Source organism: Lepidochelys kempii, chromosome 27 (assembly GCF_965140265.1).
Source record: "Lepidochelys kempii isolate rLepKem1 chromosome 27, rLepKem1.hap2, whole genome shotgun sequence".
Taxonomy (NCBI): domain Eukaryota; kingdom Metazoa; phylum Chordata; order Testudines; family Cheloniidae; genus Lepidochelys; species Lepidochelys kempii.
Window position 1 is genome coordinate 19,512,877 of NC_133282.1, and position 6,650 is coordinate 19,519,526.

The following is a 6,650-nucleotide window of genomic DNA, read 5'->3' on the forward strand; positions in this document are numbered from 1 at the left end:
TCTCACCTAAACAATCCCCTGTTGTTGCATGGGCCTTAGGCATTGGTGGCACCTCAGTCTCTCCTGTTCTCTGCCTGTAGCACACAACAGTTCCGTTTCAACACAGCTAATGTGGTGAAATGTAATGGCCTGTGATACACAGGAGTTCAGACTAGATGATATAATGAAAAGGGACAGAAGGTGGCTGAAATTTGAGAAGTGAATGGTTGAAAATGGCAGAATTTTGTGTGATCTGAAAGTTATCTTTGAAATGAAAGGGCCTGTGGCTATTGGATTATCCTTCTGAAGGAGATTCCATGACGAAACAGTATTTCCCTGCTGTGAAACTGAAGGAGAGCACTTCACCCACCACCCTACGCTGGAAGTAAAAATGAACTTTTCTTGTCTTTGTGTACTGCAAGTACGTAAGGCAGAAAAGCCCCTCCACTTTCTGCTGTGGCATTGGCGTAGAAGGGTAAAAGTATGTAGCTTGGAATAGAATAGAAGATGCTAAAGATTATTTATTGTATCAAATTACATAGAATTATCCTAAATGATTATTGTGGAAGAAATAATGTTGTTAAAGTACAGAAATGTTTTAAACCAGTTTCTTGTATGTTTGGATGTTTGGTGTTATGAGGATATCGAGTGTGGAAGACTGGGCTTTGTGACAAACTATTTTTTGAAAATTCCCTTTTCCTCACAATATCTTCCTCCAGATGTGAACAAAGATCCACCCTCTACAGTTCATTGGAAACTAATGGTAAATAAGATAATGTGTTGCTGCTCTTGCAATGAATGTTCCCTTTAGGCACTCCTACTCATCACCACTAGATGGCAATATATACCAACAATTCCTGGTTAGAAGACAAAAAGAAAAGGAGTGCTTGTGGCACCTTAGAGACTAACAAATTTATTTGAGCATGAGCTTTCGTGAGCTACAGCTCACTTGAACAGTGACATTACCAGCAGGGATTTATGCACATAAAGGGCCAGATTTTAAAAAACGGGCCTTCTGTTTTTTGCACTTGCATATAATTGTGGGTACAGTCATTTTCAAAGAGCTTTAACTTCTTGCATTGTTTCACACTAAAAACATTTGTTGGGGTCCCCTGGCCTGGTACCCAGGATTTTTGTGCATGTCTTCCTCAAAGAGCACCAGTTATTTTTCCATGTAAACCAGAAGTGAGCTCCCCTTGGCCAAACTGGAAGGAGCTGTGCTAAGCAGGGTTCAGCTGACAATTGTGCTTTGCACCTTACCTAGGGAATCCGACCAGTCTGTGGGCCTAAGGCATGCCCTGGGTGAGCTGGCACCTCAGCTGTTAATATATTGCCAACTCTTCTCTCTTCTCCGTTGGGGACTGGAGCTGAGAAGAGAGCCCCAGTGCAGACTCTCAAAGGAAGAAGGGTCAGGCCCCAATAATGACAATCTGAAGCTCCCCTCAGTGAAAGGGACCGACCACAGGAGCTGCACTGAGGAAAGACCAAGGCATGAGTTTGAAATGGATAGTAATAAATTCCTCATGGTCTAATCACTGTTAAGGGTAAAGCACTGCCCTTTACTAAGCCAGCAAGGGAAAACATGAAACTCTAGCCAGACTCCCTGCACTGGATCTAATCCACAAGTTCTGAGGGGAATTATGAACTCAAACAGCCACAGCAGCATGGTTTCCCTCAGCCTGAAAATTGTCCTGAGCTGCTTGAAAGAGGAGGGAGAAAAGAGGAGGGAGAAAAGATCATTTCAAATAGATAATACTTGGACTACTCCAGCAAGCTGTAACCTTCTTGGTAATAAGATGGCTCAGTTTTAGCCCTTCCAGAGCCTAGCAGGATGAGGGTCACCCAGGAGCAAGCAAAGGGCACAAAAATTTCCCCAAGACAAACTCTCTTCCTGTCACATTTACCTGAAAGACAGCGCAGGCCCCTCCACAGGACCAGTCACAGGTCCTTCTGCAGGCTTGTCAGCCATCGCTTCTAGAACACCAGACTGTCCACAGATCTGCGAAGCGCATGCTCCCTGTCCAGAGCTCCTTCCCTCCCCTCAAGGCTGCTGCCTCATTTGTTTTTGATTTCATGTTTACAGCTTATACATTCCAAGCTCCTTTCAGTAAATTACAAGTGTGTTCGCCAGCTTGTTGTCTGGGCCCAAGGGAAGAAGCTATTTATTCTCATTGCTGGACCCCTGCCATCATGGGACCAGCATGTCTGAAGGGCAGAAGCCTTCACAAGAAGCTGACAGGGACAGTTACTCCTGTGGTTCACGGCTCAAGGACAGCAAGGCACCACGGTTCCTGCTGTGACTCAGGACTCATTTGAAAATAGCGGAGATGCAAAGGTTAAGGTAGAAAAATGGAGCCGTCTCATTCTCAGGCCCAATCTCACTTGCCATTTTTGTTTCCATATAAAAATAAAGGATTATAATGGATCCCTTCATGTCAGGGTACTGGGCAGCTGCTTACTGAAGAGTCTTGTGGCTTTTAAGGTCAGGGCAACAGCATACGTTAACTGGTTTTACCTCAATCTAAACTCTCATGCACGGGGACTAGTGGGCCCTTCCCTCAGCGTTTAGAACCAGCTTCCTTGCCGTGTGAGGACTGTTGGTGGCTGAGAGAGGCACATTCAATGCTGCTGCTCAGGGAAGCCAAGCTAAGGCCCAGTCGGGAGCAGTGACTGGGCAGGTGCAGGTTTTGAGAGGCCGTGGAATAGATGGAAGAACCGGTACTAGGCCAATATAGGGCCTCCCCACAATAGTGGTCTTTGGGACAGAACAAAGAGAGACCTATGAGCAAGAGAGAATGGGACAATCAGCCATCAGTGCAAGGAGCCAGGAACCAAACCTTAGTTGTGGCAGAGTGAGGAGAGGCCCAGCTGGCAGCATAGGGATCAGGCTCAAAATAATTCAGCAATTCCCAAACTTCTGAAGGTGTGAGCCGCGCTTCAGGAAAGTGAAACTAGTCACTGCCCCTCCCAAAGAGGCCTCGTCACCCAATGTATACACCTTCACGCTCCTTGGCTAGTCTTCCACACACCGCATCCTGTACAGGGGAAATTCTGAGTTAGGCTTTGGGACCTGGGGAGGCTGCTGGAGGGATGGAGAATTGGGGTGAAGCAAGTTAAAAGAGCCAAGATCCTAGTTTCTTATTGTTTGGGTAACATGGCAGCCATTGTATCATGCTTTTGCAAGCGGATTTAATTGGCCGCTCTGAGGAAAGCGCTGTGCGGGGCAGGTTTGCAATGAGACATTGGGCTTAGCCAGAGGCTAGGAATCATTCAGGTGATGGTAACTCTGTTTGTGTTTCTGGGGAGACTTGTGTCCTCTCCTGCCCACCTTCCCTGCACTGTCCCCTGGAGTTTGCAGAATTTTGTTCTGTGATCAAATCCCCAGAACCAGGGGACCAGGAAATGGGACTTCCCCCTCCTGATTTAATCAGTTATGACTGTGACAATGCTCACCACCTGGAATGTGGTGAGGGGAGCCCCCGCCAGCCTCATCACAGTCTCCAGGCAGCCATGTCCCCCTTGGGAAATGCAGGTGCTAGGGGAATATATGTAGTTTGCCCACCAGGCCTGGCAGAAGGTTAATGATGCAGACTCACCTGCCCCATGTTTCATCTGCATCTGAGAGAGAAATAACTTTACCTAATTTGAGGGAAGTTGGTGCATCAGAAGGAGTGAAATGCTATGTGTTTGTGAGTGAAAGATGGGTGTTTTTCCATTCCAAAATGGCCTCATTTGAGAGCTGAGGAGAGGCCTTACCAATAGGCCTCTTTGCTTGCTCCACCCTCTAGGACCACATGCTTGGAATTTGGAGGAGCTACTTACAGAGAAATCAGAGTTAGGGTTTTTCCCACAGTGTCACTGACATTTGTTTTCAGCAAAAGTACAAAAATCACAGGGGCTGCAGAACTTTCCCCCGGTGCACAGGCCCTGTCAGTGGTAGTGAAGCCTGCCAGCCTCTATGAGCCTTAACCCGTTACCTCTTGGCTGAGACTGCCAACAAGAGGGCTAATGGCAGTGTTTATAGGGTTGTGATGTTAATAGCTTCCCACACGGAACCAGGCTGAGACCAGCCAACCCATTTCCCACAGGTTGGTCAACAGCCATTAGACAATAATCAGATCAGCTGCTACCAGCAGGAGCACTGAACCAGGTATCAAACCCATGAACCATCCTCTTCTCTGACACTGAGCTTAGTAGCTCCCAATGTTTAAACTTAATTTTCTGTGCAGCATGAACCTGCTATGCAGCATGAAGGCGGTCATGGGATGACAGCCACAACTAGAAATCCCAGCAACAAAAGGTTACACAACCCAGGCTGGTGCACTGAAAGCATTCCCTAATGCAATGTGATAGATTCATGGGCAGGTCCCTTTCCCTCCATCCAGGAGGTTGAACCAGCAGCACTAACAATTAAAATCTGCAGGAAGGAAATCTGTGATGATAACAAGATGTGCTCGCAGCCTGTTCTAGTGGAGAATGAAAATGCATCTGGTAGAAAGAGCTAAAGAGGGAACTTTTTCGAAATCTTACAGTGGAAATGGCTTGGTTTTATTTTCCTTAGAATTTTCCACAAACTGCATCAGATGTTGACAGAGTGCTCTCAGTTTAATACCATACGTAATGGTCCCTCAAGATGTGTCTTTGTTGGCAGCCATACACTTCTTGGGAAATCTCAGTTTGTTCTAATGCCAACTGCATTAGCATGGCCTTAAAGAGATGCGACGTTAATGGCAGGGCCGTGCCTTTTGCCAGCAGGAGTTCTTGTAGGCCAATAATAGGCAAAAGACAGTCAATCTGCTTCAAAAAGATGAGGTGGTCTTCATCCATGTGGAACTGGGCTGCTTATTTGTTCTTTGCCAATTGTTGGCAGCAGTCCTTTTCAGTCTCTATAACATGATCAGATATCAAGGGGATGGACATTAACATAAATAAATGAAATACTGTCTAAGGGATAAGGGGAAAAAATCTCACTCTGCAGCCTTTTCAGGGCAATAAGGGACTTGCAGGAAGCCCATTCTCCCACATACAGTCTTCTGAAAATGGGCCTCTGCCATTTACTCTGCTGCTGTGTGAAGACAACATGGGCCCTTTGGCCGTGTCTGTACTGGGCCTCTGCTAGTGATTGGCAGCCATGTTAAAACCCAGTTTCTAATGCTGTTGGGCTAGCCTGTGTAGATGGAGATAAATTATCTTAAAACAGTGTTCAAAACCATGCTTTATACCATAAGAACATAAGAACGGCCATACTGGGTCAGACCAAAGGTCCATCCAGCCCAGTATCCTGTCTACTGACAGTGGCCAATGCCAGGTGCCCGAGAGGGACTGAACCTAACAGGTAATGAATAAGAACATAAGAGTGGCCATACTTGGTCAAATCCCTAGGCATAAGAGCAATGCTTTCCTAAGAGTCCTGCTAGGCAACATCAACACTTTCAACTCCATTACCAAATCCGACCTCATGTTCAAACAGTTTCCAAGCCTCCAAAAAGGGTTGTGTGTCCAAATGATCCATGGCTTTTACATTCAGATTATGGAACATTCATCAACCTGGTTTGTTTGATTCTTCAGAAATATGTTTTGGAATTTGATTATCAACTGAGCAGCTCTTTCCTGAAGGACCAAGAGCAGAATCTGACCCCATGTATCTTTTTTTTTTTAAGTGTCCTGACGGCAGTGATGCAGGCAGTGGGCACACGCCCACAGAACTCTGCTTATGGTTTGATTGTGCAGCTGGTAGTATGTGAAATGGCCTAAGCAAGACAAATGTGTCCAAAACAGGGGAACTTCTCAGCATTGGTTCATGGAGAAGTGGTGGATGATTTGACTTGTACACACACCTCACTCTGGGCCCCTGCAGTGTCTATCAGAGCAGCTCCAGAAAGAGGATTTTCCAGAGGTACATCATCCATGAGCTTAAATGAACTTTGACCTCTGTGTTTCAGGGGATAATTTTTATAATAGTTACGAAAGAGTTGGGAGAGGGATATGGTCTCAGAAGTGATGAGCAGGAGATGTGGGGTGGGAATTTTCATCTGGTGAAGACATAAGAAACCTGAGTGCACACACACAAAGCCAGTGGTCAGAAGCTGATTGATAAGACCCTAATTCAGATCAGACCCTGGGGGTACATTTTCAGTAAGGTACATGACATTCTGTGAATGCCAGCAAGGCATTGGCTAAAACCACCACACGCGCACCTCGTTGCTGTTAGAGGAGCGTAGCAAGGTGCACTCGTCCCTTTGAGGGATTCTCCTTCCCAAAGGACAAACCCAGGATGGGATTGGGCTAACCTGCTATATACACATGTGTTAGCAGAGGCACTAAGGAAACAGTTTGTGGGAGAATTAATGAAGGCATTTCCAGGTAAAGGAAAGGAGCAGATAGTGACTCCAGAAAGGACCATTCCCAGCAGTACCTGCCAGTAGTGACATCTGTACCCAGATTGCTTTTTCAGGAAATCTCTTGTCCAGGTGCTTCTCTTCCAGAGAATGAATAGCTACAGTTGTCACTGCCTGCCTGTTGCCCGTGCCCTAGAATTCCCTCCAAGAGACTGTAACTCCTACAGTCTTCAGCACAATGGAAATGGGATCAGGCACGCGCAGTCAACAGGCTTTCTCTTACTCTGAAGCAGTTTTCTCCTTTTGGAATGGTCTCTGTGGTTGCCATGACAG